General features: G+C 44.5%; 1 protein-coding gene and 1 pseudogene across 6 annotated transcripts in view; one reads left to right on the forward strand and one right to left on the reverse strand.

The window, feature by feature from the left end:
* DYRK1A (dual specificity tyrosine phosphorylation regulated kinase 1A) overlaps positions 1-12,427 on the reverse strand; it is a 131,848-nt gene that overhangs the window by 119,260 nt on the left and 161 nt on the right. Inside the window, exon 1 of one of the 6 annotated variants that reach the window (XM_016123318.2) lies at positions 11,136-12,132. The exons of 1 other annotated variant lie outside the window; for it this stretch is intronic. The gene's annotated coding sequence lies outside the window, so the exon portion shown is untranslated. Of the gene's footprint in view, positions 1-11,135; positions 12,133-12,427 lie in introns of those variants that run through there. 4 more of the 6 variants (XM_016123321.2, XM_016123312.2, XM_016123320.2 and 1 more) reach the window with 4 other exon arrangements.
* Positions 783-883, forward strand: LOC118602320 (annotated as a pseudogene).

Consider the following 12,427-nt stretch of genomic DNA (forward strand, 5'->3'; position numbering starts at 1 on the left):
GATGATCGCTGGCTGAAGAAGCAGCACGTGCAAGACAGGGACCCAGCGACCAGGGAGATGAGACCGCATGGGCACGCTGGACAGACCACTCCGGTGGGGCATCCTGCGACTAATTTGGCTTTTACCCTGGAAGTCACAATAAATGGTTAGTTTTTTTTTTTTTTAAGGACAGAAAATTTTTGTTCATCCATTTGCTCAAATCCCTCTTCCGTTTCAGTCCATTCTACTGAACTTTCCTTAGTCCCTGACCTTCCGCCACACCCACATCCTTCACTTCAGATGTCTGCATCTCTGTCGTACTCAGCAGTGAGCCTTCCTCCTTGCTGCAGCCTATGAATCCTAAGACTCCAGTCTTCAAGTTCTTCCCTCTGCATAACTGACTAATACTGCTGAGTAACTGTGGGCCTTCGGGGCAATTCTTAGGTAAATTTACCTAGCTTTCCTGATGTTCTGAACTAACTATACCGCAGAATCATTATAAAGGAAATTCAAAAAAGTGAAATTAGATTGTAAAATAACTCACTGAGATCCTAATAGTTTTACCACTGCTGTTTTGAAAACCTTATATAAAACAACCTTTTGTACCACAGAAGTAAAGTCTCCCAATAAATGAACATGTTTTATGTAAAGATGAAGTAAAAAACACCACTGTGATGACAGTTACAGGTCTTTTCAAGGGTAAATGATCAAATCAGAACAAATTTTTCAGCAGACCGTATTTGTCTTAAGTCCTGGAATCCTATTCATATCGAAATAAACTTTCACTCAAAATAAACTGTCAAGTGCTCACTTCACAGCACATATACTAAAATTGGAACAATGCAGAGATGAGCATGACCCTGCACAAGGATCACATGCACACTGTGAAGCATTCCATATTTTTATGTCGACTATAATTGAAAAGTTTTAAAAAGGAAACAAAAAACTGTCAAAAGGACTCTAAAATGAGATCAAAATTTTCACCTTTGAAACACAGCATCGAAAATTATTCAACGGCAGGCCATCGCCACCGTGATCAAGATGGTTGGGAGACTCACTGCCTTGCTCAAGAGCGCCTGGGCCCAGGAGCCAGTGCCGGTCACGTCGCTGGCCATCGGGGCCTCGACATAATTCTGCCCTCCCCCAGCCCCTACACCAGGTAGGCCACCATGAGCTACCAGGTCACACCCTACGACCACGCAGTGTCCCACGGGGATGACGGGAACATGCCCAACATGCTCAGCACCCCCAGGACTCCGAAGGTCCAAGCTTGGAGTGGCTGAAATACCTGAGCACCTCCACTGACGAGGAGGAGGTCCCCTCCCCATTGCTCCTAATAAAAATGTGAGCGCAGGCCAAAAAAGAATTATTCAACTTCACAGACTCTGTGTTCCCTTTAATGAAAACCGTTTATGTCTACTCTAGATTGAGTCCTTAAGCTTACTCCAGAGACCATTAAAGATCCCGCCACCTTAACTTAACTGCCACCACGGCACCAACATTGTGGCCTCGGTTTTAGCACTGACTCCAGACCCCAGTTCCATGTTGGGCACTAGCAGGTACTCAATAAATAAGTCTATCCACCTCAAAAGATAAATGATTTTTAGATGACTATCTCCCAAAGCAAACATACATGTGAAAATAAACAATATATTTTTCACAAAAATATTAAAAACAAATTAAACACTCAGAATAAACTAAACTTTCACATGTTCGGCCAGTCCACTTTTCAAACTATGAATCACGATACCTTTTCCTTTCCAGATCCACAGCTGCTGCCACTGCCTTCTGCCCCATTTTTCAGCTCATCTTTAACGGTGCTAGATTTCCACCTGTCCCTAATGAAAGGTTTGAACTACAATAAGTCTGTCTTCTGTTCAACAGTTCCTTCATGTCCTCAGTAGGAAACAGTCTCAACTGTCCCACTAAATCAATCATTCCACTCCTACAACCTTTTACTATACTGCCACCAAAGTTTAATTCTCTCCTATCTCCAAAAACATGGCCACGCTGCTGTTTGAATCCAGAAATATTCACTTTGTTCTATTGAAAATTAAACAAGAAATGTTTAAGGTGTTCCAAAGTCGAGTTCCCCATCTGTCTTTTTACCTTAGTCCTTCATGCCTGTACACCTGAAATGGCCCTGCCTTCCAAGCCGTTATCATCACCCTGCTGAAAACCTTCAACTGCCCCAGATTCAAATTCCTCATAATGTGAGACCCATCACGCTCATTTCTCACGGTAATTGTACCTCCCCTCCCCCAGCCTCTCTCTCTCCTTCTTCCACCGCCCCCTCCTTTCCCTCTGTCTCTGTCTCTCTCCCCTCCCCGCTTCCCTCTCTCTCCTCTGAGTGTCCCTCTCTCACGGACTCACTCCAGGCACATAACTGTCATTCCCCAAAGCTGCCCTGCACTTCCCCCACCACAGAGGCCGCCCACGTGACCTCCTCCAGCAGACTGTCGGTCCCCCAGGTTCTACTGTAAAAAGCTTAACCATTCTTCCCGACCAAGATCCAGCCCCACCTCCACCACAAAGCAATGCTCGAATTCTCAGAATTGTCTTACTCCCCATGTTCTTAGTCTTTTCTATGTCAGTACCTCTAACTGTTAGCATCCAAGGTCCCCCCTGTGCTAACACTGACTTACACACACAACTGTGTCAACACTAACAGCAGAGTCAATGAAATCTTATTCACTTTTGTAGTCAAAGCTTCTACCACCATAATGCACGTATCTTACACAGAGGGCAGTCAAAAGTTTACTTAATTGAAGAGGAAGAAACCCCTTTTACAACCTATCAAAGCATTTACAATTACGAGCATTTACAATTTATCAACACATAAGTTTTTCATTTAATAGAAAAACCAGAAAATCTTTTTAACTATATATGATAAAGAATAAATGTCTTTATTATTTAAAGTATAAGACTTCTGGTACCACATGAAATGAAAATCCAAATAACTAGACACCATCGTTTACCTATGAAATTGACCAAGGTTTAGAATTTTGATAACGCCAGTGCTGGTGAAATCTGGGAAACCATGCACTCTCTCAGACACTGCTGATGAAGTATAAACTGGTGCTGCTTTTTTGGAAGACAATTTTGCAAAACGTTCAGTGTGCATATATACCTGGCGAACCAGCAATTTCCCTTGTAGATTACCCTACAGCTAACACTCACAGAACACAGTTATGTGTGCAAGAACGTACACCGCAACACTGTTTAAAATAGCGAAAATATGAAAACAATTCAAATCCTCTTTAATGGAGACTAAATTATGGTACGTCCATAACATGGTACATTTCCCAACCACGGCGGCGGGGGGGTGGGGTGGGGGGGGACTCCATCAGTGGATATGGAAATATTTCTAAGAGCAAGAAGCTTAAGTTGCAAAACTGCGTGTTTGGCATGATCCCACTTGCTTTTACGTGCACAGACACTGTGTATGTACACACACGCACACCCCATGTCCCCAGTGTCTTGCACTTTAAAAAAATAGAGGTCACACTACACTGACAGTTTTTTAACACACCCATGAATACTGAATTTTTAATATAATTAAAAATTTATATTTATAAAAATTTATGTACAACATAATTGTACATGTATATGTATAGGACAATTCTGATAGAAAAAAACTGAACAGATATTATTTATGGAGCATGAGAGAGGAGCAACAATTTGACACCATTCTACATGGCCTGATCTTTTTTTAAACTATGAGTCTATATTACTAGTTGGTCTTTAAAAACTGAACTTTCCCAGGTGATCACAATACCTCCTATGTTTGCTACATTGCAGGACTGCTGGACAGAGCCCCGAGCAGCCGAGAAACGCTCCTCCCCCTCCAGTACTTCCTCGCTCAAGCCCAGTGCAGCCTCAGAAATTATCCAGTCCTGTTACCAGCACTCTCTGTGATAGGAGGTCAAGTGCCAGTCTAACGCTACCAACCTCTGGCCACCAGAGGAGCCTCTGTGAACCTTTGCAGGACTATATGATAGCTGGCATTTCTCAAACCCGCCCTTCATTTTCCTCAGGCAAGGGCACAAGTGCCCTACTCTTCCCCCTTTCCAAGAACGACCTCTCATTAGTGCAGGTGATCATCTCCAATTTTTAACAATGACAGCCAGCTAACCGATAAAAATAAAGTTAACCTGATAACCAATAAATGCTATTCCTCTGGGAGTATTTCCATTTTAAATTAGGGAATCTAACTCTCACCTTCATCTAAAAAAAAAAAAAAAAAAGAATTCACAGTGAGAATTGCAAACAAACTAGATGAAAAAGGAAGTAATAATTTGGAGACAAGACCTACCTTTGTTCCTTCTAAACATGCCAAGGAAGCACTTACCTTCTACCCTAACGCTGTAGGATACACTACCACACCCACCGAAGCGCTGACACTATTAATACCTTATTTAAAACCTCGACTTCTCGCCTTTAAATATTCACTTGACTAACTCGGACTATTTTTCTAAGGTGCTCGTAACTGAGCCAACCATTCACTACCGGTGAGCTCACACGTAAAAAGCAACAGACTAGACAATGACAGGCACCCCTTTAAAATCCCGATGCCCTTGGCCCTCCATCCTCTGTCCCTCCTTTTACAAAGAACCAGAAGTCAGGAAAACATATGCCAGCCCCAGACCTGCTTTTCCGACTAGGTAGTCATTTAGTTTCTTTGCACCCATTTCCTTCTCTAAAATGAGAAAAATGAACTATATCAACGGTTCTCGAAATGTTCTGCAGCCCCAGGATTACCCGGAATCCTAGTCATGAAGGCAGATACCAGAGCCTCACCCCAAGCCGACAGAGAGGAGCGTACGAGCTGGGGAGTCCCACACGCTAGACGCGTTCTCCAGAAGCCTGAGAACCATCGGTTCCTCAGGTCCCTACGGGATCTAACAACACTCTGTAAGTTCAAAGGAATCCCAGACCTTCCTCTTTTTTCCCCAAATCCACAGAAATTAAAGAGGAAGATAGTAGTTAATGTATTTTTAAACATCACAGCCACCATTCTCTTTGCTACTCCAGCAACTCAAACATTTACTGAAAACCTGACAAAACGCAAGTGTTGGTCTAGTTTTGTTTGCTGAAGATACGGGCAGGAACACGTTAAGTATGGCTGAGGAACAACTAAACAAAATCCAGAAGCTTAGATCCCAAATACTGTTTACATACAGTACAGTCACAGCAATCAAGAACCATGTTTCTGTCAGAAAATACTCTGTAAAATACTGTGCTATCAGACCCAAAATTCTTTAAAAAGACATGTTTTTCCTAATCTGACTATATGTGTATATACTGCATATGTACACCATAGTTCAAAAGACTCATGACCAAATATGGAAAATGGAACTTATTAATTTGTGCAGTAAGTTGTCATTTCAAAGCTTATTTGTTATTTCTTCCAAAATGTTTGAAAGTGTGACCGGCAATGTTTCATAATTCCCCGTTCTCCTTCAGTAGAAACAGATTTTCAACCAGACAACTCCCAAAGACCACATATCCCAGCCTCCTCTGCAGCTAAATGGGGCCACCTAAGTTCTGACCAACAAGTGTAAAGTGAAGTCATGTACACAACTTCCAGGTCTGCCTTTAAAGGGAGGGGCTGTGCCTTCCCCACATCCTGCTCCTGGACTGTGGGTGTGGTGGGGAGTCATCTTGTACTACACAAAAAAGAATGTCTCCTCAAGCACGAGAAAGAACCAAGGTCCCCTGCACCATGGAACCATGCCAGCCTCAGACTACTTACACTCATGTGAGAGAGAAATCAGCCTATTTAAGCCACTGTATTTAGTCAGAACATAGGCACAATCTTGTTTGCTAACTAATGCATGCAGAAAATTAAAATTTATAAAAAATATTAATAGCTACTTATCAACTCAGTAAACCTGAAACTCTAATTATAAATTATTGGGTAACCCCACTACTGAAATGATTGCTACTGTACCAACTCATATTTATATGGCATTTTACACTTCTGCAAAGCACCTCATTTCAGTATCTCATTTCACATTCTCGAAATCCTGGGCAGGACCGCTGGTGCTATGCACATTTGGCATACAGGACGCTGAAACCCAGAGAAGCTACTTTGCCCAAGAGCATACGACCACGGAGTCGTACTCAGGATTCGGCATACAGGTTCCTCGTTGAATCATCCTGTGTCTACATACATTTCACAACTCTGCTACATGCCAGGCATTAGTTACAGGTGTGACCAAGAAAGAATTATCCCTGTCCAAATGCACCTTACAATCTAATGGAGTGAGAAACAGACATTATATGGATATATGTATATATGTATGTATGAACAATTACATAATTATTTGTAATAAAGGCTGTGGGAAAAAAGCAGAGTTTTGTGAAAATGCATGACCAAGGAACCTTACCTAGACTGGGGGTTTGGGGAAGGCCTCTGAAGAAGTAACATTAATGCTGAGACCATAAGGATGAGCATGAAGGAAGAAGGGGAAGGGAGGGAGAAGGGGAAGAAGGAGGCGAGAAATTTATGTGCATTATCTCAATCGTCACAAGAAGCCTGTGGTAAGTACTACTGACCTCGCTATACAGCTGAAGAAACTGATGCTTAGGGAAATCACTGTGCTAAAGTTCACACTGCCAGGGAAAGGCAGGTCCTGTTGAGATTTCAGGCCTGCCTGACTCTAGAGCCTCTGCCAGGCACCGTCTCCAGGCTGGTACCCTCTCCACGCTCCCATGCTGCCTCCATTGCTATCAGTAACTCGTTATCAAGGAGATTCTGGATAGATGTCACAGTTTGAGCATCTTTTTACCCAAACGCATGTGCTAAGAAACCAACTTTAGCAACAACTATCCATAAAATAAGCCAAAAAAAAAATAATAATAATAACTCTTGTCACTGGATATTTTAAACATACCTAGAAAAATCATGGAGTTATTTAAGAACAGGAATGTTACCTAAAATAAAGACATTGCTAAAAACTAGTTTCATTCCATATTAAACCACTTCACTAATCCCCCCCAAACACACAATCAATGTAAAAAGCATTTCAATTATGGGGAGATAAAACTCAAACAATTCATCAAAAGTAAAGATACATTTTAAACTAGTATGCATTATATACATTATATGCATATATATCCACATGTCCGTCAACCAAAAACTTACATACCTTGTCAAAACTTTAGTAATATTAATACAAACTATTAGAAATCACCTTCTAAAAAAAAAAAAAATCGCCTTCTAGGAAAGAGGATACATAGCTCTGGTAGAACAATCAATTGCCAAGATACCAAAATGGTTCTGTATTAGCAAAAAGTATACCCATAAGGAACCACATTTTAGATGTTCACTGTACTGTTATGTTACTATCACACCGATAAAGAATTTTAACTTGTTATACATCTCTAGAAGTAGAACGTCAAAGCAAAAGCATAAATTTTACAAACCATTTAGCTGGTTTATTCAATGCACTTATTTCCACATCATTTTGTGTTCATATAACAAAAAAATGGAACTAAGGCTGCCTGTAGCCTCGAGGTTAGGAAACAAGACTTGTCTTTAATTACCTAGTATGAACTTTAAATTAATTATTTTAGTTCTATGAAGTCAACGTTTCATTTTCACATAACCAATGGTAAACTTTACAGCTCTAGTTTAACATTATAAGCACTGACGTAAGGCAAGATTTCAAAATATGTCTTCGTTTGGGGTCAAATGAAGAAACACTTTAGGTAGTATAAAAAAACTTATTTTCCAAGTATTTAAAAATAAATTTTAACCACCCAAAAAATTTAATCCCAAATTGGCCATCCTTGGGTTATCAATTACCAAAATTTCTCTGACTATCGAAACACTGCCTAGAAAGGCAAAACAATGTATGGTAAGAAGTCTTTTAACCAGCACAACCGCTATGTATAAAGTATTCTTATACAAGTCTCAGAATTCACTTTGACAGAGCAAACTTTGTTATTATCAACTTTCACATTTGATAGTTTCAAGTAAAATCTTTACTTCTAAAAAAGAAATATACACAAGTATCTGGAGGTAAAACACCAAACACTGAACACATGTTCTTAACTCGCAGTTTAAGTTACTGATAAGGAATATAACAAAATTATATGACTAATTAAATTGGGGGGGAAAAGAGACAAGTTCTTTATAAAGACGCTTTTTGGAAGTTTTTGGTTTTTCCTGGGTTCAAATAGTTAAAGTTTTTTCTTGGGGGATAAAAAAGGGATTGCTTTGAGGTGTGTGCGTGGGGGGGGGGTTGCAGGAAATGTGAAAGTTCTTTGAAAATAAGAGAAAAGCTAATGCTAAAGCAAAGAAAAACTGACACACACCTTTTCACAAATACCAAGTCACAAAGTAAGCCACCTCCTTCTATTCTATGAATCTGATATTTAATGTCATATGTAAGGTAAATTCCCTTCTCACTCAACGAAGTTACTTCTATCCAAATTTTCTTCCCATAACTAGACACTTGCCAACAATAAGTGTGCATGTGAAACATCCCTGGGCAGACTTAATTTCTAAACTATTTATTTCTTTGAAAATTGTTTTCAAGTAGAACCTAAAATTCAATTACAAATTAGCATCTTCTTTGTACAGTTTCAAAACAAAATGCATGTCAAAGGTCATCTATATCGCGTGTTATAACAAGTTATCATGAATTTGGCTTTTGCAATATTCATAACATTATAAAAACCTATATAAATTCTTTAAATACTAGTTGCTACATTTACCACTCCCCACTCCCGTAACTTTAAGTCATAAACACAGTTTCTCTCCATATATAAAACTAGGGGGCTGACATTGGACAATATTCTAGAAGGGGAAAAAATTCTAACCAACGGTCTTTTTTTACTATCCACACTCCCAAACAGGACTTTGCATTAAAATGGAATATTTTCATTTATTTTGAAAATTAGTACCCCTAAAAGACTGGACTAACTTGTTAATTACTGAATCCCCAAAACACAGTAATTTTGTGTGTATTAAGTTTCTAATTAGGTCCCACCAAAATTACTCTAAAATCGTTTCAGAAACAATATTATACCTAAATTCCTAACAGTAAAAAAAAATCTCACTAGATCAGAGTCCATCTCCCACTCCTACCAATAATTCATTCAAGTCTATTCCTTCAAATCTAAAATCTTTTTTAAACACGTATAACCTCACCTTACAAACACAAGGGTGATCCTTCCTTCCAAAATAATTAATTTCTAAGCTTATGTGTCTTATGAACTTTTTATACTGTTTTACACTAGACCTTGCTGTAGACATTGACAGGAGTCCTTAACTTTCTGGCAAGGTTTGAAATCTAAATGAATTTGGACAGCCACCATAAACACCACCACTATTCCAAGACAAATCCTCCAAAAGCACTGGGGTATTTTAAGTGCTAAGTAATACGCACGTCAAAAATCTTAACTAGAATCAAGTAAACTTTTTTCAGGAAACTTCGGATTAAAATCAGCACTATGAAATTTTAGTTCCATTCTCACATTTATAGTCTATCCGAAAATATTCTCTTGAAGTAACTAAATTAACATAGGAGAAATTTAAGAAAACAAAAGCTAAAGGTAATTCCACTGAATTATTAAACACCTCAAAATCAAAGTAGTAAACATATCTATTCTTAAACCCTTTGTATATATAGTATAAGAGGTCACTGAGAAAATCTAAGTACTCAAAGATAAAAAATGACAACATAACTTATACACAAAACTTTATGACTCATCAATACTTAAAAGATGCCTATGATTAAAACTAGGTGTGAAGAAAAAAAACGCACCAAATATATTTTAATTATTTCCATTCAAAAATTGTCTACATAGTTTTCTTAGGGGAGAGCAGGAAGATGACAAGGTTCATTAACATGGCTTCATCTCAGTCTTTCCTACTCACTTCAACAAACCACAAAGTTAATTCCATGCTAAACACTATACATGGACACAATCTCTAGGTTAGAACCCTGAGTCATTACACACAGATCGCTCTTAAATTTGCCACTAATTGTAATAATGAATTATAACCTAGTGATTAAGAGCTGGCTAGCTACACTCTTGGCTCCTGGAGTCCCAGCTGTGTGACCTTGGATGAGTCACGGCTCAGTTTCCTCATCTGTGAAATGGGTGGTAACAGTTCCCACCGGTAGGATAAGCAAGTTAACAAATATAAGTCCCTGAGAAGAACGTGTGGCACTCTTCGTCCTAATTTTTAAATCAGTGTGAAAACAATGTTTTAAGGTGTATTTTTTCTGACTACTTGGGCAGGATTCAAGAACCCAGTGGTGCTGGCATTCAGGCGAGACACGTAGATTACAAGATTCACATTACCTGGGCTTGGATGAAAGGCACAGCCAAATGGTCTGAGTCCATCACTCACTAATTTTGCCATTTTTAACTATTTCAGACTAAGGAAGTGTCGGTCTCTCGCTAAGTGTTAAGATATTCAGCAGTTTGGGTGGATCTAGGCGAGAATAGGTGTCTCCAAATAGACTTGTGAAGTTTAGCTGCCATTCCCAGGTATCAATTAGGATTTACGAATTCTCAGCCCCCAATTCCTCCCGCCGCTAAACAGGTCATCACTCCATCTCGAGTGGCCGGGATCACTTGCACTCAGGGCACAACTTCAGAGCACGCCGAGCGCCCTGGCTCGGGCACACACCCCGAAGGGCCGCGGAGGGACCGGGCTCCCGACCCTCCCCGGCGCCTCGCCCAGCAGCCAGCCCCATTTTCTTAACCCGTGCATTGTCCTTGCGGAGAACCCCGGCGGTTCCCACACTGGAGGGGACCGAGAGGAGGGACGAGGGAGGAGCTGGGGAAGAGGATGAGGAGGAAGAGGAGGAGGAGGAAGACAACCTCCTCCCCTTCGCCCGGGCGGCCAGTGAAGGTCTGGCGCTTCCTCCGGCCCCCAGGCCCCGGCTCCCGGGAGGCCGCGGCCCCTGCTCCCACCCTCCGCAACTTTCCCTCCGCTCGCACCCGCCTCCCCTCCGGGACCGGGCCGGGCGGGCTCCCTCCCCCGGCGGCCAGCCCCGGGCCGCGGCGCCTCCTCCTAAAATGGCAGGTCCCTCCCTCCGCCCGGCCGGCCTCGGCGCGGGCCCGGCTGCAGGCCGCGGGGGGAGCCGGGCGCCGGGCCGGGCGGGGCCGCGGCCGGGCCGGACACTCACCGGGACGATGGCGGGGCGCTCGCGCCGCTCCCTCCGGTGAGTCTCTGCCTCGGGCTCCCGCCGCTGCGCTCCCGCCGCGGCCTCCGCAGCCAGCGCCGCCCCGGCCGCCTCTCTCCGCCCCCGGCGCTCCCGGCTCCGCGGCCGAGCCGCAGCCTGCTCAGTCTCTGTCCGGCTCGCGGTTCCAGCGGCGCCCGGGGCCGGGGAGGCGACGGCCCCCTCCCCGGCAAATACCGCAGTCCCCGGACCCCGACTCCCGGCGGCGAGGCCGAGCGGCCCGGCCCGGCGTGGAGGGCGGCGGCGGCGAGGCCGGGCGCCGAGTCGCAGCCGCTCCCGGCGGCTTCTTCCCGAGGAGGATTTTGTAAATCTCACAAAATGGCGCGCGCTCCAAACCTGCGCAGCGAGAAGCGCCGGGGCCCGAGCGGCGGCAGCGGCGGCGGCGGCGGCGGCTCCTCCGCCAGGAGAGCCCGAACCGCCCGCCCCCGAGTCCCCGCACAGACAGACAGACACTCACACTCACACACGCACGCACGCACACTCGCTCGCCCTCGCACACGCTCACTCACACACACACTCTCACACTCACACCGGTCCCGCCCGCTCGCCGGCGGCGGCAGCGGCACCAACAGCAGCAGCAGGAACAGCAGCAGCAGAAGCGGCGGCGGCGGCGGCGCCCGCACCCCCCGCTCGGGGTGTCCGCTCCCTGAGCCCGACCTGAGCCGCGATCAGCAGCAGCGATGGCAGCAGTCTCCCCGGATCCCCCCGCCGCTCTTGCCGCCGCCACCCCCGCCTCACTCCAATGGGGCTTTTTATTATTATTCGGGCGGGAAGCGAAAGGGTTTAAAAAAAAACCAACCAACAAAATGGCGACGGACCGACCCGGTCGCTATAGCAACTGTCAATCAAAACGCAAAACCCCGGCTGACGTGCTGACGTCCTCCTCCCGCCCCCCGGCCCAAGCCGGTGGGCGGGGCCTGTTGCTCAGGCAACAGCAGATTCCGTTCCCTCCTGTTCCCTCTCCCCCTCCGTCCCCAACCAACCACCCAACCCCCTCAGGTCACGTGAAGGATAAATTCGGAGCTCGGGCCCGCTACGAGTGTCAGAGGAGGGCGCGTGATTCGCTCGGGGGAGGGGAGGGGAGGGGGATAGCCGAGCGGAGGGAGGGAAGGGGAAGGGGTAGGCGAAGTGGGGGGGCGAGGCGGCGGCCCGGCCAGTACGCGAGCGCCCGCCGCCTCCCCTGCCGCCCGGCCGCGCCCCGCGCCCGCGCCGACTGCGGCCCAGGGAGCGCGCGCGGC

Source organism: Rousettus aegyptiacus, unplaced genomic scaffold (genome assembly GCF_014176215.1).
Source record: "Rousettus aegyptiacus isolate mRouAeg1 unplaced genomic scaffold, mRouAeg1.p scaffold_m13_p_4, whole genome shotgun sequence".
Lineage (NCBI taxonomy): Eukaryota > Metazoa > Chordata > Mammalia > Chiroptera > Pteropodidae > Rousettus > Rousettus aegyptiacus.